The sequence below is a fragment of the Piliocolobus tephrosceles genome, chromosome 21 (assembly GCF_002776525.5).
Source record: "Piliocolobus tephrosceles isolate RC106 chromosome 21, ASM277652v3, whole genome shotgun sequence".
Classification (NCBI taxonomy): Eukaryota; Metazoa; Chordata; class Mammalia; order Primates; family Cercopithecidae; genus Piliocolobus; species Piliocolobus tephrosceles.
The window spans coordinates 29613658-29639016 of NC_045454.1; the positions used below are offsets into that span (position 1 = coordinate 29613658).

At 45.3% G+C, this 25359-nt stretch overlaps 1 long non-coding RNA gene across 4 annotated transcripts in view; it reads right to left on the reverse strand.

Annotated features, from left to right (window-relative positions):
* LOC111529524 overlaps positions 1-24967 on the reverse strand; it is a 25531-nt gene extending 564 nt beyond the window's left edge. Inside the window, exons 1-5 of one of the 4 annotated variants that reach the window (XR_002727452.1) lie at positions 24702-24967; positions 23658-23828; positions 19663-20029; positions 19454-19556; positions 18066-18436 (exon numbers count right to left, since the gene is read on the reverse strand). This is a non-coding gene — a long non-coding RNA (uncharacterized LOC111529524). Of the gene's footprint in view, positions 1-18065; positions 18437-19453; positions 20030-23657; positions 23829-24701 lie in introns of all 4 variants that reach the window. The other 3 variants (XR_002727454.1, XR_002727453.1, XR_002727451.1) reach the window with 3 other exon arrangements.
* Between the last annotated feature and the right edge of the window lie 392 nt (positions 24968-25359).

The window sequence follows — 25359 nt, forward strand, 5'->3', positions numbered from 1 at the left end:
TAGCGAGAAGCACCCACAGGTGTGGAGGGGCAGGCCACCCCTTCATCCCTGTTATTAAAAACTAAAAATGCCATGTCCAAAGCTGTTCCAGAGAAGTTTGGGAACCCATAGCTGCTTTTAGTAGTTTTCTATAGATAGGGGCAGACTGGGTTACAAAATGTACTCCCAGAAGGGTGTATCTTTTCTTGTGGCAAGACCAGTGTTAGAATACTTCCTGATTGCCTCAACTAAATGCTATTAAAACAAAGTTGGATTGTCATCTTTGCCCTGAGAAACTTCCTTAACCTTTTCCTTGTTAATGGGTTTTTTCATACATTGCTTCATCTGTTTCAACAAACAAGTGACCATATGATCTCTTCTTCCAAGTCCTCACACCCCCTTTGATAGTTCCACTCTAGATCTTGATCTGGAACTGCTATACCTCCTGTCTGATATATATTATGGTTCGGGTTATGAGCCAATACCTCATCTGCATGAATCCTAGCTGTCCCCAAAATGCATTGTTTTTCTTCCACTGTACAACACAGAGACAACAAAATATACAGATCCTGCCATGTTAAACTGTAGATCAGAGTTAACTTCTCAAGCTCACCTATGAATTTTCCTGGATCTTCAGAGAAATGACCAAATTTGTCTTATTATAGAGCCAAACCAGACAGAGAAAAGGGGACACATCCTCTCACAGGTCTTCTTCCCCATTTGCAACCTCTGTAAGTGATCAAAGACTTCCCCTTGGAAGTTGATAGGCAGCTCCACTACAAGTAGTACTCACAGGGCTAAGTTCTTCGGGAAGTGGTGGGTATAGAGTAGGACTAGACAGGTAAGGAGGGACGACAAATGGTTCTCAACAGAAATTTCAGGTGTACTAGTGGGAAAAAGGACCAACACATCTGAACCTTCAGACCTGAGAGAAAGAGGTTCTGCTTCACCCAAAAATGTCCACTGAACCAAGTGGCAGGGGGTCTTGTAATAAAGGATCATCTTGTATGTCCAACTCTTTTTCTTCTATTTCTCTCATGAAACATGGACATGCCTGCTGCAGGGTTTCATTCTGACTGAGCAGCAAAAATACTCGAACATATGGTATTTTATCCCATTTTCCCTACCACTTACAGAACAAATTGAGTTGAAGTATACATACCCATTAAAGGCAATTTTTCTTGTCTTTCTGAAACTGCTTGCTGCTTTTCCATGCATATCATCCTTAAGAAAGGGGCACACTCTTAACCCAATCTGTAATCTCTGTTCCTGAGGTTTTAGTAACCTGATGTTTCTCTTTTGTTGTAGACAGCCCTGAAGATGAGTTTTCACACCAGAGAACAGAAAGGTCAAGATATGCTTGAAAAAGCTGATGGGGAGCATTGGGTCAGGAAAGACCAGGCTGTGTAAGCATTCAGAGACACCTATGTAACTGTCCTTGCAATTAGGAGCCAGGCCCCAAAAAGCTTCCCACTGCATGTGTCTTTGACCTAGGCTCAGGCACAAGAGAAAAGTCACATAACCTAGGCCCTTCACCTAGTTATATGTCACAGTCACCCCAGGGGGAAGCACCCAGGCATGGGGAAAAAATTATGTAGATGCTGAGACAAGTGATCTGTGACAATCCCCACTGTTGACAGGTCTCAGAGACAAAAAATAGTCATATCATCTTGTTTAGTAGGCCAAGGACATTCACGATGTCTCCTGTGGACAGGGACCAGGGAGAAATATTACATCACCTGTGTGTTGTGCCTAGGGATTCGTCACTCTCCCTTCTGTGGTCAGGGCCCAGGCAGGAGCAAAGAGTAACATCACATAGGTACTTGGCCCAGATATGTTACAATGTCTCCTAGGGAAAAGCCTATGTAAAAGTCCAGAGTAGGGGGCCTTCTCTTTTGGCTTTGGAGCTCCCCTCCCTCTGTCTCTGTACAGGGGAGCTTCTTCCTTCTGTCTTCTCCCTTCCTTCTTGCCTATTAAACTCTCCACTCCTTAAAACCAAGAAGAAAAAAAAAAGTGGAGAGTAACATCAAATAAATGATGGGTTCAGAAATATGGCAAAAATGGCCCCTGTAGTCAGGATATAGGTAGGAGATTCATATTACCTGGGTGTTAGACCCAGCAATATGTTATAATAGCCCATGTGGGCAGGGCATAGAAAGGACAAACACATTACCTGGGTGCAGGGACCAGTGATATGTCACAATGTCCTCTGTGGCAGGAACAAGAGTATAGGGTCACATCATCTACATACTGGTTCCAACAATATGTCCCAATCCCATCTGTGTGCTAGGCCCAAGCAGGAGAGTCAAATCCCTCAGGTTTTGAGCAGAGATGTGTGCCACAATCACACACGCAGAAAGGCTCAGGAATAACATGAATAATTCCTCACATATTCCCGTTATAGGTATGAGGCAAGACTATTTAGAAGCTGGGTCTAAGTGCACAAATCACAATCTCAATATGGATGAATTCATGAAAAAGAGCCTCAGTCTCTCCTTCAGACTGTCTTCTCAGTAAAATCATGCCTCACAGGTGTGCTGAATCTTGATCTGAGTCAGCAGCCCAGCTGTGGACCAGATCCACATATGGGAGTCAATTTTGCAACTTTCCACTGCCTCCAGGGGTGAGATTCAGAACCTCAGAAGTAGGTTGTGTTTTTCTAAAAGGATGACATATTTACTGTTGACTGGGTGTGAAAACCAGTATCACAATGTCACCCGTGTGCTGGGCCATGTAAGGGCATTCAATGCATTACCTGAGGACTTTATGCAATATGCACATGAGTCACAATCCACTCTAAGACATTTGTGATGGTATGGACCCTTGAAAGTACGTGTTGCTCTGATCCCAGAAACGAGAGTCAACATCTCTTCAATTGGTGGATCCATATAGGAGAGTCCTCATCTGCCTAGGAGCTACATTAAGAAGTGAGTCATCATTTGTAGCTTTAGAAATGAGCCATTCCGCCGGGCGCGGTGGCTCAAGCCTGTAATCCCAGCACTTTGGGAGGCCGAGACGGGTGGACACGAGGTCAGGAGATGGAGACCATCCTGGCTAACACGGTGAAACCCCATCTCTACTAAAAAATACAAAAAAGCTAGCCGGGCGAGGTGGCGGGCGTCTGTAGTCCCAGCTACTCGGGAGGCTGAGGCAGGAGAGTGGCATAAACCCGGGAGGCGGAGCTTGCAGTGAGCTGAGATCCGGCCACTGCACTCCAGCCCGGGCGACAGAGCGAGACTCCGTCTCAAAAAAAAAAAAAAAAAAAAAAAAAGAAATGAGCCATTCCTGGCTGGATGTCTGCATATCACAGTCACAATTCCAACTGTGGACTGTATCTGCATATGAGATTTAGGACCTCACCAGTGGGTTCTGTCTATGTTGAGGTTACAATTATAACGAGTGGCAGGATGTTCTTTTTCTCTTTTTCTTTTCTGAGACAAAGTCTCACTCTGCTGCCCAGGATGGAGTGTAGCGGCACGATCTAGGCTCACTGCAACCTCCGCCTCCTGGGTTCAAGTGATTCTCCTCCCTCAGCCTCCTGAGTAGATGGGACTACAGGTGAGTGACACCACACTTGGCTAAATTTTTGTATTTTTAATAGAGATGGGGTTTTACCATGTTAGTCAGGATGCTCTCAATCTTGTAACCTCGTGATCCACCCACCTAGTGCTGAGATTACAGGCATGAGCTGGCCTCCCAAAGTGCTGAGATTACAGGTGTGAGCCACCACGCCTGGCAGGATATTCCTTTTTTTTTTTTTGAGATGGAGTCTCACTCTGTCACCAAGGCTGAATGGCAGTGGTATGATCTCGGCTCACTGCAACCTCTGCCTCCTGGATTCAAGCGATTCTCCTGCCTCAACCTCCTGAGTAGCTGGGATTACAGGCACCTGCCACCACGCCTGGTGAGTTTTTGTATTTTTAGTAGAGATGGGGTTTCGCCATGTTGGCCAGGCTGGTCTTGAACTCCTGATCTCGTGATCCACCCGTCTCAGCCTCCCAAAGTGCTGGGATTACAGGCTTGAGCCACCGTGTCCGGCCAGGATATTCTTTTAAGAAACACAATCTTGGGCTGGGAGCAGTGGCTCACGCCTGTAATCCCAGCACTTTGGGAGGCCAAGGTGGGCGGATCACCTGAGGTCAGGAGTTCAAGACCAGCTTGGCCAACATGGTGAAAACCCATCTGTACTAAAAATACAAAAATTAGCTGGGCTTGGTGGCATGCACCTGTAGTCCCAGTTACTCGGGAAGCTGAGGCAGGAGAATCACTTGAACTCAGGTGGCAGAGGTTATAGTGAGCTGAGATCATGCCACTGCACTTTAGCCTGGGTGACAAAGTGAGACTTCATCTCCAAAAAAAAGAAAAGAAACACAATATCATCAGTGTTTTTGTCCCTTGATGACACTCTATGTGCCACCCGAGGGCTTTATACAATATTTGAGAGAGTGGTAATTCTCTATGACCTTGGCAAAGAGAAGAGACTAAGGATCATTTTTGTTTTCCTAAGCCTAGCTAGGAGAGAGTATAACTCTTTTATTGCCTGGTTCAAGGTATATGAATCATCATAGCAATTGCAAGTTGAAGCAAGATATATGTCCCAATGACTGGGTGCAGTGGCTCATGCCAGTAATCCCAGCACTTTGGGAGGCCAAGGCAAGTAGATCACCTGAGGTCAGGAGTTAGAAACCAGCCTGACCATCATGGTAAAACCCCGCCTCTACTAAAAATACAAATATTAGACCAGTGTGGTAATGCATGACTGTAATCCCAGCTACTTGGGAGGCTAAGGCAGAAGAACTGCTTGAACCCAGGAGGCGGAGGTTGCAGTGAGCAAAGATCACATCACTGTACCCTAACCTGGGCAACAGAGTGAGACTCTGCCTTTAAAAAAAAAAAAGAAGAAAGAAACAGACGAGATGGGCATAGGCCATAAGTCACATTACCTGGGTGCTGGCCCAGTGATATGTTACAATGGTCTCTTTAAGCAACACCCTGAGAGGATAGACACATACCAGGTGGCTGATCCCAGTGATATGTCACAATCTTTTATTTGTGCATGGTGCATGTAGGTGAGGAGAGTCACATTTCTTAGGTGATGGATGCCAAAATATGTCACAAGGCCGTCTGTGGGGAGGGCCCAGGCAGAAGTCTCTCATCCCCTAATGTCAGATGCAGTGATATGTAACAATATGTAAAATATGAAAGGTCCAGCCAAAAGATGAGTTACATCATCTAGGTGCTGGGCCCAGTGATACATAGCAATTCCCTTGTGGCAAGGTACAGGCTGAGGAAGAGTCACATCACTACCTAGGTGATAAATAAAAAGTTATTTCATAATACTCTTGTGGCCAGGGCTTATGTGGAAGACTCAAGTTACCCGGGTGGCAGACCCAGCTATATGTCACAATACAAAATGTTTGTAGGGCCCAGACAAGAGAAAAGAGTTCCATTATGTAGGTGCTGTGCCCAGTGATACATCACAATCCCTTTTTGGTAAAAGTCCAAGCTGTAGAGGAAACTTCGCATCACCTAAATGCTGTATTCAGCAACATGTCACAATTCCCTCTGAGAGGACAAGCCAGGAAGAAAAGTCACATCACCTAGGTAAAAGACCCAGAAATATTTTATAATGCTCTCTTTTTGTAGGACTCAGGAAGAAAACAGGAGTCAGATAACATAGGAGCTGGACCCAGTTATATGGCACAATCACTACAGTAGGCAAGGCCTTGGCATGAGAGGAGAGTCACATCAGATAGGTGCTGGGCCCAGTGATATGTAACGTTTCCCACTGTGGACAGGTCCAGAAAGATAAAAAGAGTCCTATCATTCAGGCGACTGACTCAGAGATATGTCACAATGACGATTTGGGCAAGAACCAAGCAGAAGAATCACATCCCCGGTGTGCTGGGCCCAGCAATAAGTCACTCTCGCTTCTGTTAGTGTGACCCAGGCCCAAAGATATATTATAATCTACCCATGGACAAAGTGAAGATCAGAGAGGAGAGTCACATAAAATAGCTAACAGGCAGAAAACTCACACCATCTAGGTTTAGGGCCCAGCAATAGGGCAAGTCCAAGAAAAAAAACTTATCCCTTTGGTGCTTAGTTCAGTAATATTTCACAATCTTTCCTGCAAGAAAAAACTAAGAAATAAAAGAAAAAAATTAGCTATATGCTGTGAAAGGTCACAATACTTCCTGGGAGCAGAGATCAGGTAATACAAGAGAGTCACATCACCTATGGGATTGGTGCAAAGACTTTTTTTTTTTTTTTTTGGAAATGGAATCTCACTCTGTTGCCCAGGATGGAGTGCAGTGGCATGATCTCGGCTCACTGCAATCTCCACCTCCTGGGCTCAAGCGATTCTCCTGCCTCAGCCTCCTGAGTAGCTGAGACTACAGGCACCCATTACCACACCTGGCTGATTTTTGTTTTTGTTTGTTTGTTTTTAGTAGAGACAGGTTTTCACCATATTGACCAGGCTGGTCTCAAACTCCTGACTTTGTGATCTGCCCACTTTGGCCTCCCAAAGTGCTGGGATTACAGACATGAGCCACCGTGCCCAGCCACAAAGACATTTCAAAATGCCTCCTGTAGGCAAAGCCCAGGCATAAAAGTTACATCACCTGAGTATTAAACCCAGCAATATGTCACAATGGCCCAAGTGGGCAAATCACAGGCAGAAGTGTCACAAATTGTCAGTGCAGGGTCCAGCAATATGTCACAATATCCCCTGAAGGCAAAAACCTAAAAGAAGAGTCACATAAGCTAGACGCTGGATGTAGCAATATGCTACAATTTCCCTGTAAGCAGGGACCAACAGAAGAAGAGAGTCACATCCTCTGGATGCTGGACCCAGTAATGTGTCAACCATCTTTCCTGTAATAAAGACCCAGGCAGGAGAAACACATCATCTGGTTGCTGACCACAGCAATATGCCACAACTTTCTGTATAGGCAGGGTGTAGGCAGGAGAGAAGAGTCACATCTCCTGGATGAGGAATGCAGAGACATGTCACAATGCCCCCTGTAGGAAGGGCCTAGGTAGGAGACTCCCATCCCTTAGGTGTTGAGTTCAGCAATACGTCACAATACCCAAATATGTGGAGCCTGAAAAAAAGAGGAGAGTCGCATCACCTAGATGCGAGGCCAGTGACACGTCACAATTTCTCTGTGAGCAGAGATCAGGTAGGAGAAGAGAGTAACATTACCATGGTGATGGGCATTGAGTTATGTCACAAGGTTCCCTGTAGGAAGGCCCAGAAAAAAAGTTACATCCATCACCCAGGTGTTGAACCCAACAATATTTAACAATGTCTAATGTGATATATTGAGCCACAATATGGCACAACATGTAAGGCACACTTGGGAGAGTCATATAACATGGGTGCAGGATTCAGCAATAATTGACAATACCTAAAATTTGTGGGATTCCCACCCCCCCACCCCAAGAAAAGAGGAGAATCAAATCACCGAGCTGCTGGATTCAGTGATAAATAACAATGTTACCTTTGGGCAGAGACCGGGCAGCAAAATCAAATCACACACGTGCTGAACGTAGGCATATGTAACAATCACACCCACAGGAAGGTCCAGTAATGAATTCACAATCCTGCACAGGTCCCAGTTCTAGGTATGAGAGTCACCACATTTCCTATGTTGGGTCTAAGTATGGTAGTGACAATCTCACCAATGAACTGGATGGGAGCCTGAGATCCTTCATTCCTCCTGTAAACTGTGTTTACTCTGGCACTAAGCCCAGGTAGAATTTTCATGGGGTCAGACAGAATTCTCATCTGCCAATGAACTCGGTTTAGAAATAAGTCATCATTCCAACTCTGGCTGGATGTTCACATTATGATAGTCACAATTTCAACTGCTGACTGTGTGTGAAATTCAGGGCCTTACCAGTGGGCTCTGTCCATGTGTGAGAGTGACAATCCTAACAATTGGTGGGGTGTGCACATGAGAACCACAATCTCATCTGTGTGCTGAATGCTGAAATGATACTCTCTGTACCACAAGAGATTTATTTTTTAAATCTAATTTTTTTTTTTTTTTTTTTTTGAGTCCAAGCTTTGCTCTTGTTGCCCAGGTTGGAGCGCAATGGCACAATCTTGGCTCAATGCAGCCTCCGCCTCCCAGGTTCAAGCGATTCTTCGGCCTCAGCCTCCCAAGTAGCTGGGATTACAGGCATGTGCCACCACACCTGGCTAATTTTTTATATTTAGTAGAGATGGGGTTTCACCATGTTGGTCAGAGTGGTGTCGAACTCCTGACCTCAGGTGATCCACTCGCCTCAGCCTCCCAAAGTGCTGAGCCACTTTGGGAGGCATGAGCCACCATGCCCAGCAAGGGATTGATATAGTATGCAAGAAAGTGGTAATTTCCTATGACTTTGTACAAAAAAGGAGACTCTGGATCTTAACCATTACCCAAGGCCTAGCTATAAAAGACAGCATCTCTCCTATTGGATGGTTTGAGGTATGAGACTCACCATTGCACCTGTGAGCTAGGCCAAAATATAATTTACAATCCTACCTACGAATAGGCAGAGAGGAGAAGAGTCACATCACTTGGGTTTTTGGCCAGGAATACATCACAATCTTTACTGAGAGCAGGAACCAGACAGGACTGTCACATCACTTTAATACTCAGCTAGGAATACGTTACAACCTTCTCCTGAAAGCAGGATACAAGCAGCAGAGTCACATCTCCTGGGTGCTGAGTCCAGCAATAGGTAACAATGCTTTCTATGGTCAAGGCCTATGTAGGAGAGACACATCACCCTGTACCTGGGCCTAGTGATAATTCACAATTTTTCCTGTGGGCAGAATGCAGGCAAAAATGGAGTAACATCTCCTAGGTGATTGATGCAGAGATATGTCACAAGGCCCTCTGTAGACAGGGCCCAGACAGAAGCCTCCCATTTTATAGATTTTGGGCCTAGTAATATGCCCTAACATGCAAATATAGGGCTTAGGGAAAAAAAAAAAAAAAGGAGTCACATAACCTGAGTGCAGACCTTAGCAATATGTCACAATGCACTCTGTGGGCAGCGCCAAGAAAAAAAGACATCACCTGTGTGGAAGGTCCAGCCATACGTCACAATGCCACCTGTGGGCAGCACCAAGTCTGGAAGAGAGTCACATCTTTGAGGTGCAGAATCAAGAGATATGTCACAATCTCATCTCTGGGCTGGGCCAAGGCAGGAGAGTCAAATCACTACAATGCTTAGCCGACATAATCACACCTGAAGGAAATTCCAGGAATGAGATTAGAAATTTCATACATGTCCACATTCTAGATATGAGAGTCAACACCTCCTGTATGTTGGGTCTGAGTACATGAGTAAAAATCTCAAGGGCTGACAGACTTTTTGCGAGAGAGCCACAATTTCTTCTGCAGACTTATCCTTTCAGTGCAGTCACTGCCTCATGTGTGTGCTGAAGTTTGGTCTGAGAGTCACCAGCCCACCTGTGAACCAGATCCACATATGAGAGTCAATTCTCCAACTTTCAACAGCCTCCACGTGTGAGATTCAGAACCTCAATAGTGGGATATGTTTATGTGGGAGAATGACAATCTTTACTGTTGCCTGGATGTGCATTCAAGAACACTATCTCACCTATGTGCTGTGCACTCCTGTGACACTCTCCATGTCACCTGAGGGCTTTATACAATATGCAAGAGTGGTGATCCTCTGTAACCTTTGCACAAGAAGGAAATCCAGAATCTTTTCTGTGGTTCTAAGCCCAGAGTCAACATCTCTCTAATTGGCTGAGTCCAGATAAGAGAATTCTCACCTTCCTATGATCTGGGTTTAGAAATGAGTCATCACCAGCTGGGTGCAGTGGCTAACACCAATAATCCCAACACTTTGGGAGGCCGAGGCGGGTGGATCGCCTGAGATCATCAGTTTGTGACCAGCCTGACCAACATAGTGAAACCCCCGTCTCTACTAAAAATACAAAAAATTATCTAGGCATGGTGGTAGGTGCCTGTAATCCCAGTTACTCAGGAGGCTGAGGCAGGAGAATTGCTTGAACCCGAAAGGCAGAGGTTGCAGTGAGCCGAGATCACGCCATTGCACTCCAACCTGGGCAACAAGAGCGAAACTCCGTCTCAATAAAAAATTAATAATAATAATAATCTAAAAAAAGAGAGTCACCTGGTGCAGTGGCTCATGCCTGTGATCCCAACACTTTGGAAGTCCAAGGTGGGCGGATCCCCTGAGGTTGGGAGTTCAACACCAGCCTGACCAAGATGGAGAAACCTCATCTCTATGAAAAATACAAACTTAGCTAGGTGTGGTGGCATATGCCTGTAATCCTAGCTACTTGGGAGGCTGAAGCAAAAGAATCACTTGAACCCAGGAGGCGAAGGTTGCAGTGAGCCGATATGGTGCCATTGCACTCCATGCTTGGGCAACAGGAGTGAGACTCTGTCTCAAAAAAAAAAAAAAAAGAAAAAAGAAAAAGAAAAAGTCACTATCTTAGCTGTGGCCATATGTTCACATATGACAGTCAAAGTTCCAACTGTGGAGTGCATTGATGTGAGATTCAGGATCTCACCAGTGGGTTCTGTCCATGTGTGAGGATGACAATTCTTCTAAACTTTGGTGGTGTATTCATAGGACAAACACTATCTCATCTGCATGGTGGACCCTGTTATGACATTCTCCAACACACTAGGGCTTTACATATGTGAGGGAGTTGTAATTCTCTATGACTTTTGTATAGAAAGAAGAGCCAGGATCTTCTTTGTTTTCCTAAGCGTAACTATAAGCAACATTCTCTCTCCTACTGGCTTCCTCGAGGTATGAAAGTCATCATTACATCTGTGTGCTTGGCCAGGTTATGTCATAATTCCACCTGTGAGTGGAGAACAAGCACAAGAGTCACATCAACTGTGTGCTGGGCCAGGGTTATGTCACAATCTTCCCTGACAGCATGCACCAGCCAGGAGAGTCACATCACAGGGTCCTCAACCAGAGATGTCACAATCCTTTCCTGAAAGCAGGGCACAGGAAGAAGAGTACGATCACCTGGGTGCTGGGCTCAGCTAAATGTGTCACAAGGCTCAGCGTGGACAAAGTCTAGAAAGTGGACAAAGTCTAGAAAGGACTAAATGTGGACAAAGTCTAGAAAGGACAGACAAAACACCTGGTTGCTGGGCCCAGCAATATATCACAATCTTCTCTAAGGGAAGAATGCAGGTAGAAGTAGAGGGTTTCATCTCCCAGGTGATGGATTAAAAAAAATATATTCCAAGGTCCTCTGTGGGAGGGGCTCAGGCAGAAGCCTTCCAACCCCTAGGTGTTTGTTTCAGTAATATGTCACAATAACCAAAATATGCAGGTCTCAGGCAAGTGAAAAGTCACATCACCTAGGTGCTAGGTCCAGCGATCTGTCACAAACTTTTCTTTTGGCAGTACTCAAGTGGAACAGAAAAGTCAAATCGCCAAGATAATGAATGAAAAGGTGTGTTAGAATAGTTCTGTGTGATAGCCCATGCAGGAAAGTCACATCACCATGTTGTTGGACCCAGAGACATGTTGAAATACGCCAGCCAGGTGCGGTGGCTCACATTGGTAATCCCAGCACTTTAGGAGGTTGAGGTGGGTGGATCACCTGAGGTTGGGAGTCCCAGACCAGCCTGACCAACATGGAGAAACCCCATCTCTACTACAAATACAAAAATTAGCCTAGCTTGGTGGCACATGTCTGTAATCCCAGATACTCGGGAGGCTGAGGCAGAATTGCTTGAACCTGGGAGATGAAGGTTGCGGTGAGCCGCGATTGCGCCACTGTACTCCAGCCTGGGCAACAAGAGCGAATCTCAAAAACAAAGAAACAAACCAAAAAAAACACACAAAAAAAGATGCATGCAGGTCTCAGGCACAAGAGGAGAGTAACATCACTTAGGTGCTGGATGCACCTAAATGTACCTCACAATTTCTTCTTAAGCACAACCCAAGCAGTAGCAGAGATTCCTATCACCTAGGTTCTTGGTCCAGCACTATTTCACAATACCCCTGAGGGGAGGACATAGGTAAAAGAGTCACATTACCTAGGTGAGAAGCCTAGAGATATGTCACAACGTCCTTTGTGAGTAGGGCTCATAAAGAAGAGGAGAGACACAGCCTAGATGCTGGGCTCAGCTTTACGTTCCAGTCACCCCAGTGGAAAGAAGCCAAGAATGAGGAAGAGTCACATCACATAGGAGCTACATCACGTGGCATATCACAATTCCCACTGTGGACAAACCCCAGAAGAAAAGAGGCACATCATCCAGGTGGGAGGCCCAAACATATATCACAGTGACTCCTGTGTGCAGGGACCAGGCAGAATAATTACATCACTGTTTTGCTTACCCCAGCAGTAAGTCACTCTCTATTCTGTGGACATGGCCCAGGCAGAAGAGGAATGTCACATCATGTAGGTAAAAAGGGCATTTACCTCAGCTTTGCCTATAGGAGAGATTGTAATGGGTCAAGAAATACGTCACAATGCTCCCTGTGGTCAGGCTTCAGGCAGAGGACTCACATCTTCTTAGTGCCGAGCCCAGCCATATGTCTCAATGCCTTCTAAGGGCAGAGCCAAAGCAAAAAATAGTAACAACACCTTAGTGTTAGGCACAGTCATATGTCATAATTTCTTTTGTGAGCAGAACCTAAAAAATAGTATCACATCAGCTAGGAGCTGGGCCCAACAATACATCCCAATATCCCCTGTGATTAGGGAAGAGCCAGGAAAAGTAAGTCACATTTCCAGGATGACTGGTGAAGACATATATTACAATCCCCTCTGTAGACAGGTCCAGGATGAAGTGTTACATCACCTAGGTGTTGGACTCAGCAATGTTACAATGGCCTATGTGTTTAGCGTACAAGCAAGATTAACATAACATAGGCCCAGCAATATGTCACAATACATCTGTGGGCAGCACCAAGGCAGAACAGTCAACTCACTTCACCTGGGTGCAACACCCAGCAATATGTCACAATGACCACTGTGGGCTGTATCAAGGCAGAATAGAATCATACTACCAAGGGTCTGGGCCCGGTGATATGGCACTGTGAGCTGGGATGAGGAAAAAAAGACAAATAACTCAGATGCTGGGCTAAGATGTATGTCACATGACACTTGTAGAAAGGTCTTGCGATGATATTAACAATTACACTCATGTCCTGAGTCAAAGGATGAGAGTCAATATCTCCTGCATGTTGGATCTAAGTACAGGGGTCACAATCTCAATGGTGGACTGGATCTGTGCATAAAAGCCTTAATTTCTTTTGCAAATGATGTGCCTTAGTCTGGGCACAGTGGCTCACACTTGTAATCCCAGCACTTTGGGAGGCCAAGGTAAGCAGATCACTTGAGGTCAGGAGTTCAAGACCAGCCTGACCAACATGGTGAAACCCCAGCTCTACTAAAAATACAAAAAATTAACTGGCACAGTGGTGGGCACCCATAATCCCAGCTCCTCAGGAGGCTGAGGCAGGAGAATCACTTGAACCCAGGAAGCAGAGTTTGCAGTGAGCCAAGATCGCACCACTGCTCTCCAGCCTGGGTAACAAGAGCAAAACCCCATCTCAAAATAAATAAATAAATTATGCTCCTTAGTGAAGTTACAGTCACAAAGGTGTGCTGAATTTTGGTTAATAAGTCACTAACCCAACTGTGGACAAAATCCACAAATGAGAGTCAATTTTCCAACATTGAACTGCCTCCAAAAGTGCAATTCAGAACCTCAAAAGAAGAGTGTAAGTGGATGAGTCTTTGGTACTGACTGGGTGTGAATATGTTTCACAATGTCACCTGTGTGCTTGGCCCTGTCAGGGCACTCTCTTGTGGACTGTATATGGTGTGCATGAGTTGCAACCTGCTCTGAGAACTTTGCGCTGCTTTGGACCCATGATCTAATGTGACCCTAAGTCTAGGTATGAGAGTCAACATCTCTCCAATAGGCTGGGTCCAGAGAGAAGAGTCCTCACCTACCTATAAGCTGGGTTTAGAAATGAGTCACCATCTCAAGTGTAGCCACATGTTCACATATGATAGTCACAATTTTATCTGTGGACTGCATCCATTCACAATTATGACCTCATCAGTGGGCTTTTCCATGTGTGAGGATGACAATCCTAAAACTTGGCAGGGAGTGCTTACATGAAACATGATCTAACCTGTTTGCTGGGTCCTACGATGACATGCTCTGTACCATCCGAGGGCTTTATACAATATACAAGAGAGTGGTAATTCTCTATAACCTTCATACAGAGAGCAGACTGGGATTTTACTCCTTTTTCTTTTTTTTTTCTTTTTTTGCAAGATGGAGTTTCACTTTTGTTGCCCAGGCTGGAGTGCAATGGCGTAATCTCAGCTCACCACAACCTCCGCCTCCTGGGTCCAAGCGATTCTCCTGCCTCAGCCTCCTAAATAGCCAGGATTACAGGCACGTGCCACCATGCCCGGCTAATTTTTTGTATTTTTAGTAGAGACAGGGTTTTTCCATGTTGGTCAGGCTGGTCTTGAACTCCCAACCTCAGGTGATCCGCCCATTTTGGCCTCCCAACGTGCTGGGATTACAGGCATGAGCCACCACACCCAGTCAGGAATTTTACTCCTTTTTCTAAGCCTAGCTGTGAGAGACAGTATCTCTTCTATTGGCTGGTATGAGGTATTAGAGTCATCATCAAACCTGTGAGCTGGGCCGAGATATATGTCACCAACCAACTTGTTGGCACAAACCACTCAGGAGAGTGACATCAACTGGATGCTGGGCAAATGATATGTAATTTTTTTCTCTGAGGGCTGTGAAAAGGCAGGACAGTCACATCATCTGGGTTTTCAACCAGTGGCATGTTACAATTTTCTCCTGAAAGTTATGCATATGCAGGAGAGACACATCACCTGGTGGCTGGGCCCTGCAGTATGTCACAATCTTTCCTGCAGGCAGAGTGCAGGTAGAAAAGGCATCACATCTTTTATGTAATGGATGCAGATATATGTCACAAGAACCCCTGTGGACAGGGCTGAGGTGGGAGCCTCCCATTTTTTAAGTGTTTGGCTCAGTGAAATGTCACAATAACCAAAATATGTGGTTGTTAGAAGAGTCACATCAACAAAGTTCTGGTTTGAGTGATATGTCACAATCTTTCCTTTTGACAGGGATCAGAGAGGAGTCACATCACTTAGGTGATGAACAAAAAAAAAAAATGTCCCAATAACCCCATGCTCATGGTACATGAGTACCATGACAGTAGTACTGACTGAAGAAGACAGTATCTTCACCTAGGTGTCAGGCCCAGTGATACATCACAATACCTTCGGTGACAGAGTCCAAGCAGTAGAGAAGAGTCACATTACCTAGGTGCTGAGTCAAAAATTATGTCACAAAAATCACTGAGGGGAGGGCCCAGGCAGGAGTCAAATTACCTAAATGAGGGGCTCAGGGATATGTTGCAATGACTTCTGTGGGTAGGACTCAGGAGAAACAGGACAGTCACATAATCTAGAGCTATATGATACAATCACCCAAACTGATAGGCCCAGGCAATAGAAGGGAGTCATATCACATAGGTGTTGGGCCAAGTGATGTGTCATAATCCTCATTATGGACAGTTCCCAGGAAGAAAAGGAGAGTCACATCATCTAGATGATGAACCTAGAGATGTCACAATAAGCCATGCAGGCTGGGATCATGCAGAAGAATGGAATCATTTGTGGATTGATCCTAGTATAAGTCACTCTCTTTTTTGTGGGCATGGACCAGGCAGGAGAGTCATAACATCTAGGTGCTGGGCCCAGAGATAGGTCACAATCTCTACTATTAGCAAAGCCCAGGTAAGAAGGTAGAGTCACATCAAATAGTTGATGGGCCAAGAGATATGTCACAATGCCCCCAGTCGGCAGGGTTTAGGCAGGAGACAAATTACATTGGTGCTGGGCACTGCAGTGTGTCACAATGTCTTTTAAGGGCAGGGCCAGGCAAAATAATTTTGCTGATGGGCCTAGTGATGTGTCAGTTTTTTTGTGGGCAGAATCTATGAAGAAGAGGCAAGTCACATCAGCTTGGTGCTGAAACCAGCAATAGATAGCATTATCCCACAGTGAACAAGGGCCAGGCAGGTGAAAAGATTCACATCACCTTGGTGACTGGCACAAAGGTATGTAACAATATCCCTGGAAGGCAGTGGCCTGGCAGGAAAGTTACATCACCTGGGTATTGAAACCAGTTTCACAATAGCCTAAGTAGACAGGGCACAGGTGGCAGAGTTCCACCACCTGGGCATTGAGCCCAAGGATACGTCACAATGTTCCTGTGGGCAAGGCTCAGGCAGGAGAGAAACATCTTCTAATTGCTGGGTCCAGTGATGTCACAATTTTCTCTGAGGGAAGAATGCAGGTAGAAGACAAGAGTCACATCTTTCTAGATAATGAGGCCAGAGACATGCCACAAAGCCTCCTATAGGCAGGGCCCAGGAAGGAACCTCTCATCCCCTAGGTGTCGGGCCCAGAGATATGTCATAATACTCATAATATGCCATGCTCTGGCAATAAAGGCAAGTTAAATCACCTAAGTGCTAGGGCCAGGGATATGTCACAATTCCTCTTTCATCAAGACCCAGGCATAAGTGGAGAGTCACACCACTTGGGTGATGAATGAAAAGATACATCATCATACCCCTGTAGGCAAAGCCCATGCAGGAGAGTTACATCACCTTGGTTTTGGCCCCAGTGATGTGTCAAAATACATTACGTATGCAGGGTTTAGGCAGGAGAAAAGAGTAACATCACCTAGGATCCTGGCTAAGCAATACATCAAACTCTCTTTTTGGAACTATTGCAAGCACTAGAGGAGAGTCACATCACCTAAGTTCTCAGTCTATCAATATGTCACAATGCCCCCTGTGAAAATGACTGAAGAATAAGAGGAGAGTAACATAATCTAGGGGCTAGCTCAAGCTGTGTGTCACAATCACACCTGTGAGCAGGGCCTAGGCATGAGAGGAGAGTCACATCAAGTAAGTTCTGGGCCACATGATATATCACAATCCCCATATGGACAAGTCCCAGGAAGACATCACCTAGGTGTTGGGCCAAGAAACATGTGACAATGTCTCTTATAGGCAAACATAGGGTACGAAAGGGGAGGTGATAACATTAAACATCTGATGGGCCAAGAGATATGTCACAATGACCCCTGTGGCTAGGATCCAGGCTGGAGACACACATCACCTCAGTGTTGGGGCCATGAATATTTTATAGTGCCTTCTGAGGGCAGGCCCAAGGCAAAAGAGCAATGTCATTATGCTGTTGGGCCCAGTGGTATGTTACAACTTTTGCTGCAGGTGGAACCTATAAAGAAGAGAAGAGTCACACCAGCCAGGTACTGGGCCTAGCCATATGTCACAAGATACTTTGTGAGAAGGAACTAGGAACTAAAAGGCAGTCACATCACCTGGGTGATGAGCACAGAGATGTGTGACAATGGCTCCTGCAGGCAGAACCTAAACAAAGGAGTTACATTTTCTGGGTTTTAGACACAGTAACATGTCACAATGACCCATGTGGGCAAAGCAGAGGCAGGAGAGTAACATAATCTAGGGGTGATGGCAGCAATATTTTACAATGCTCACTGTGGTCAGCACCAAAGCAGGAGAGAAAACTCCCATCACTGGCCAGGCACAGTGGCTCACGACTGTAATCCCAGCACTTTGGGAGGCCAAGGCAGGTGGATCACCTGAGGTCAGGAGTTCAAGACCAGCCTGACCAACATGGAGAAACCCTGTCTCTACTAAAAATACAAAAATTAGCCGGGCATGGTGGCGCATGCCTGTAATCTAAGCTACTTGGAAGGCTGAGACAGGAGAATTGCTTAAACCAGGAGGCGGAGGTTGCTGTGAGCCGAGATGGCACCATTACAGTCCAGCCTGGGAAACAAGAGCGAAACTCTGTCTCAAAAAAAAAAAAAAAAGAAAAGAAAACTCCCATCACCTGCATCACCTGGATGCAAGGCCCAGTGATATGTCCCAACGCCTAATGCGGAAAGCACAGAGGTAAGAAAATAGGGTCACATCACCTACTTTCTGGTCCAGAGATATGTCACGATTCCATCTGTGGGTTAAATCCAGGCAGGAGAGTAAACTCACTCAGGTTCTACACGGAGGCATGTGTCACAGTCACACGTGTAGGAAGGTCCAAGATGAGATTAACAATCCTGTACACATCCCGCTTCTGTGTGCAGCAGCAAGGCAGGAGAGGAGACTCATATTACCTGGGTGCAAGGCTCTGAGATATGCTACAATGTCTTTTTCGAATAGTACCAAGGCAGAATAGTTACATCATCTAGGTGCTGGGTCCAGCAGTGTGGCACAATCCTATTTGTAGGCTGGGCCAATTCTGAAGAATCACATTACTCAGCTGCTGGGCAGAAGTGTGTCAAAATCGCACCTGAAGGAAAGACCAAGGATGAGACTTACAATCCTGTATATACCACAATTCTTGGTATGACAGTCAACACCTCCTGCATGTTAAATCTAAGTACACAAGTCACAATTTTTAGAATGAGCTGAATCACTGAATGAGAGACTCAATCCCTCTTACTGGCTGTGTCACCTTAGTGGAATCACAGACTAACAGTGTGTTCAATCTTGGTCTGAAAGTCACCAACTTAACTGTGGACTAGATTCACTTATAATAGTAAATTTTCCAACTTGCAACTGTCTCTGGATATGAGATTCAGAACTTCCAGTGGACTGTATTCATGTGAAAAGTGGATAATCTTTACCATCGGCTGGGTGTGCATGAGTGTGAAAACCTCAACTGTACAATGAGCCTAGTTAGAACACTCTCTGTACCAACTGAGGAATTTATAAGCTTCCCATGAGAGTCGCAATCTTTTGTGACGGGGAGACATTTGTGCTGGTGTGGACCCATGATCGTACCTGTGGCTCTATGCCCAGATATGAGAGTTAACATCTCTGTAATGGCTGGGTCCAGATATGAGAGTTGTCACCTGCCTATAAGCTAGGCTTACTAATGAGTCACCACCTCATGTTGCCTGGTGTTCACATATGACAGTCACAATTTCAACTCTGCACTGCATCCACATGTAAGATTTAAGACCTCACCAGAAGGCTCTATCCATGGATGAGGGTGACAATCTTAACAACTGGCAAAGTGTGTATACACAAAACACAATCTCATGTGTTTTCTAGAGCCGTTATGATACTCTGTGTACCACTTGAGGGTTTTATACAATATGTGAGAGAGTGTAATTTTCTCTGACCTTTCTACAAAGGGGAGAGTGAGAATCTTACCCACGTACCTAAGCCCACATATGAGAGGCAGTATGTCTCCTATAGGCTGATTTCAGATATGAGAGTCAACATCGCACCTATGATCTGAACAAAGACATATGTCACAATCTCCCCTGTGGATAGGGAGAGAGCAGGAGAGTTACATTACCTGGGTAACAGGCCAGGGATATGTCACAATCTTCTCTGAGAGCAGGTATCAGGCAGAAGAATTAAAACCTGGGTGCTCAGTCAGTGATACGTTAAATTTCCTTCTGAAATCAGGGCACAGACAGTAGAGTCACATCACCTGGGTGCTGAGACCAGTGATATGTCACAATGCTCTCTGCAAGCAAAGCTCAGACAGGAGAAACACATCACCTGATTTCTGGGCAAGAAGATACGTCACAATCTCTCATTGTGGGGAAGCCTTGGTAGAAAAGGAGAGTCATATCAAATAGTTGATGCTCTTAAAGATATGTCATAATGCTCTGTTGTCTTGGTCCTTACAGGAGACTCATGTCACCTTGTTGCTGGGCCCAGCAATATGTCACAATGCCTTTTGAGATCCAGGCCAAGGCAAAACAGTAATGTCACATTGGCGTAGAGCTCCACAATATGTCTCAATCTCCCTTGCCAGCAGAACTTATGATGGAAGAACAATCACACTTGTTTGGTACTGAGCCAAGGGATACGTCACAACTCCCTCTGTGAGCAGGGACCAGGCAGGAGAAGACAGTCACATCACCTGGGTAATGAGTGAAAATATATGTCATAATGCTCCTTTTTGGCAGTAGAGTTGCATTACCAGGGTGTCAAACCTAGCAATATATCACAATTGCTTATGTGGTCGGGGGACAGGCAGGAGAGTCACATAATCTGTGTATAGGGCCCAGAGACATGTCCCAATGCCTTCTGTGGGCAGTGCCAAGGCAGGGGAGGAGACTCGCATCAGTTAAGTGTAAGGTCCAGTGATATGTCACAATGTCCCCTATGAGCAGCACCAATGCAGAAAAATAGAGTCATATCCCCTCAGTTCTGGGTTCAGCTATATGTCACTATTCCATCTGTGGGCTGGTCTTAGGCAAGAGAGTCAGATCACTCAGGTGCTGGGCAGAGAAAAATGTTACAATTAAACCTGTGGGATGGTGCAGAGATGAAATTAACAATCCCACACATGTTCCGGTTTTAGGTAAAGGAGGTTAACCCTTCCTATATGTTGTGTCTAAGAACAGGAGTTACAATGTCAACAGTGAACTAAATTTGTACCTGACAGCGTATACTCCTCCTGTGGACTTTGTCTAATTAGTGAAGTCACAGCCTCATAGGTATGCTGAATCTTGCTCTCAGGGTCACCAACTCATCTGTGGACTGGATCCATATACGACTCAATTTTTCCACCTTTGACTTTCTCTATGTGCTATCCAGAACTTCAAAAGTGGGCTGTTTATGTGAGAGTATGATGATGTATACTGTTCGATAGGTGTTCATATGACAGTAAAAATCTCCAGGCCAGCTGCAGTGGCTCATGCCTATAATCCCAGCACTTTGGGAGGCCAATGCAGGCGGATCATGAGGTCAGGAGATTGAGATCATCCTGGCCAGCATGGTGAAACCCCCTTTCTACTAAAAATACAAAAATTAGCTGGGCATGGTGGTGTCTGCCTGTAATCCCAGCTACTCAGGAGGCTGAGGCAGGAGAATCACTTGAACCCGGAGGTGGAAGTTGCAGTAAGCTGAGATCGCACCACTCCAGCTGGGGTGACAGAGTGAGACTTCATCTCAAAAAAAGAAAAAGAAAAAAAAGGAAATCTCCCCTGTGTGCTGGGTGTTGTTAGTACACTCCTTTTTTTTCTTTCTTTCTTTCTTTTTTTTTTTTTTTTTTTTTGTGAGACAGAGTCTCGCACTATCACTCAGGCAGGAGAACAGTGGCGTGATCTCGACTCAATGCAACCTCCACCTCCCGGGGTTCAAGCGATTCTCCTGCCTCAGGCTCCCAAGTAGCTGGGATTACAGGGCCCGCCACCATGCCCAACTAATTTTTGGTATTTTTTAGTAGAGATGGAGTTTCACCATGTTGGTCAGGCTGGTCTCAAACTCCTGACCTCATTTCACCCACCTTGGCCTCCCAAAATTCTGGGATTACAGGCGTGAGCCACAGCGCCTGGTTAGTACACTGTCTATACTACTCAAGGTCTTTATCCAGTATAAAAGAGAGGCACAATTTACTCTTAAATCAAGTTTGTAAGCACCCATGACCATACTTGTGGCCCTAAGCCTAGGCATTAGAGTCAACCTCTCTCTAGTTTGTTGGGTTTAGAGAATACAGTCCTCATCTGCTACGTTCTGAGTTTAGAAATGTGTCACCATCTCAATTGTGACTGGAGGCTCATATATGACAGTCACAATTCCAACTGTGCACAGTGTTTGCATTTGAGAGTCTGTTTGCATTTGAGATTCAAGACTTCAGCCATGGGCTCTTTCCTTGTGTGAAGGTGATAATCTTAATAGTTGGTGAGATGTGAATATAAGAAACAATCTCACCTTTATGCTGTGACCTGGGATAACACTCTTTGTAACACTCGAGGGCATTATATGATATGTTAGAGTGTGGCAATTCTTTATGACCTTCATAAAAAGAGAAGGCCAAGGATGTGACTCATCTAAGGCAAGCTATGAGAGACATTATTTCTTCTAACAGCTGACTTGAGGTATGAGAGTCATCATTGCACTTATAAGTCGACTATAGTATATATACCCATTTAACCTGTAGGTAGGGAGTTAGCAAGAGTTACATCACCTGGGATTTCAGCCAAGGATATCTCACAATCTTCCCTGAGGGAAGGAACCAAGCAGGAGTGTCACATCACCTGGCTGCTCAGCCAGGGATATGTTACAATTCTCTCCTGAAAGCACAGCACAGGCAACACAGTCACATCACCTGGGTGCTGAGCTCAGCACTATGTCACAATGCTTCCTGGGGGCAAGACAAAGGCAGAACACCCACATCACCTGGTGTCTGGTTCCAGGGATATGTCACAATCTTTCCTGTGCAGAGCAGGGTGCATGTAAGAAGTGTCACCTTTCAGGTCCAGATGCAGATATATGTCACAAGGTCCCTGTGGGCAGAGCCCAAGCAGGAGCATGCAATCCCATAGGTAGTGGGCCTAGTAATATTTTACATTATCCAAAATATTTGAGGCCCAGAGAAAACAGGAGAATCACATCACCTAGGTGTAGGTCTAGTGCCTTTTGGCAGGGCCCAGGCAGAAGAATTTCATAACCTAGGTGCTGGGTCTAGTGATATGTCACAATCCTGCCTTTTGGCAAGGCCCAGGCAGAATTACATCACCTGAGTGATGAATGAAAAGATATGTTATAACACCTCTGTGGGCAGGGCCCATGCAGGAGATTCACATCACCAAGGTGCTAGAACAAGCCACATGACAATACACAATGTACAAGAGGAGGAGAGTCACATCACCTAGGTTCTGACCCAGCAGTATATTACAATCCCTTCGGAAAAGCCCAGGAAGTAGAGGAAAGTCACATCACCAGGGCACTAGGCCCAATGATATGTTCAGTGTTCTCTGTGGAAAGCACTAAGACCAGAGAATAGACTCACATCACCTAAATGCTGGGTCCAGAAATATGGCACAACCCCATCTGTACATTCGGCTCAGGCAGTAGAGTCGAATTGCTCAGGTGCTAAAAAAAGGTGTATGTCACAAACACACCTGAATTAAAGTCAAGGTATGAGATTAACAATTTCACACATTTCTTAGTTCTAGGTATGAGACATAATACCCTCTGTATGTTGGGTGTTAAGTATATGAGTGACAATCTCAATGATGGTCTGCATTTGTGTATGGGAACTTCAGTCCCTCCTGCAAATTGTGTCATTTTAGTGAAGTCACTGAATCACAGGTGTGCTGAATCTTGGTCTCAGAGACACTAACCTCTCTATGGACTGAATTAACATGAGATTTAACTTTCTAACTTTCAACTGCATCTGCATATAAGATTCAGAAACTCAACAGTGAGCTGTGTTTATGTGGAAGGATGATAGTCTTTACTGTTGGCAGGCTATGCATCTGAGTGTCACAACCTCCCCTGTGTGCTGAGTTCTGTTAGGACATTCTCTGTACCTCTTGACAACTTTACACAGTATGTGAGAGAGTGTTAATTCTTTATGATCTTCATACAAAGAAGAAACCCAAGACATTACTCATTTTCCTGACCCTGGCTATGAGAGATAGTGTATCTGCTATTGGTTGTTTAGAGGTATGAAAGTCATATTGCACCTGTAAGTTTGGATAATATGCATCACAATCCATCAGTGAATAGGGATTAACCAAAAGATTCACCTCACCCACCTTTTGGGGCAGTGATATGTCACAATCATCTCTGAGGGCAGGGACAGGGCAGAAGTGTCACACCACCTGGGTGCTCGATTACGGATATGTTGCAATCTCCTCTTAAAAGCAGAATACAGTCAGCAGAGTCACATCACCTGGATGCTAGGCCCAGTGATATGTTACAATGATCTGTGGGCAAGGACCAGGCAGGAAAAACGCATCACCTGATTGCTCAGTACGGTGATTTGCCACAATCTTCCCAGTGGTCAGGGTGCAGGCAAAAAGGGGAGTTAAACTTCCTAGATAATGGATGCAAAGATATGTCACAAAGCCACTTATGTGCTGGGCTCAGGCAGAAGCATCCCATTTCATGGGTGTTAAACTCAATGATATGTCACTATACCCAAAATATGCCAGAAACAGGAAAAATAAAAGAATCACATCATCTAAGTGATAGAAAGATGATATAATACTTCGGTGGGCAGTTCCCATGCCATAAGGTTGTATCACCTAGGTGTTCAACCCAGGCATATGTCACAACACACAGTGCATGCAGGGCTTAGGCAAAAGAAGAGAGTCACAACACATAGGTGGTGAGTCCAGCAACACATCACAATCCCTGCTTGGGCAAAGCCCAAACCATAAAGAAGAGCCACATCACCTATGTACTGGGCTCAGCAATATGTCACACTACCCCTTATGTGGAGGGCCCACGCAAGAGAGTCACATCACCTATATAATGGGCTCAGCAATATGTCACAGTACCCACTTCAGGGAGGGCCCATCCAAGAGAGTCACATCATCTAAATTATGGGCCCCAAAATATGTCAAAATGCTCTCTATGAGTACAGCTCAGGAAAACAAAAGAATCACACCACCTAGGGTTTAGGCCCAACTATATGTAATAAACACCCCAGTTCGCAGAGCCCACGTATGAGAAAAGAGTCACATCACCTAGGTGCCGGGCCCAGTGATATGTACCAATATGTTTTTTGGCAGTTCCCAGGTAGAAGAGGAGTGTCACATCACCTGGGTGATTAATAGAAAGATATTTCATAATACCTTTATGGGCGGGGCCCATGCAGGAGAGTTGCATTACTTAGGTGTTAGACCCAGTGATATGTCTCAGAACACAATGTGTGCAGGTCCCAGGCTGGAGACGAGAGTCACCTCATTTAGGTTCTTGACCCAGTGGTATGTCACAATCCCTTTTTGGGCAGAGATGGAAGAGCAGAGAAGAGTCACAACACCTAGATTCTGGGCCCAGCAATATGTCACAATACCCGAAGAAGAGGGTCCAAACAAAAGAGTTACATCGGGCAGGTGTGGTGACTCATGCCTGTAATCCCGGCACTTTGGGAGGCCAAGGCGGGTGGATCACTTGAGGTCAGGAGTTCAAGACCAGCCTGGCCAACATGGTGAAACCTCGTCCCTACTGAAAATACAAAAATTAGCTGGCTGTGGTGATGTGTGCCTATAATCCTAGCTACTCAGGATGCTGAGGTAAGTGAATCACTTGAACCCAGGAGGCGGAGGTACTCCAGCCAGGGTGACAGAGCCAGACTCTGTCTCAAAAAAAAAAAAAAAAAAAGAGTTACATCACCTAATTAAGGGTCTCAGAGATAAGACACAGAGACCCTAATGGATAGGGCTCAGGAAGAAGTGTACAGTCACATAACATTTGAGCTGGCCCCAGCTATGTGTCAAAATAACTCCAGTG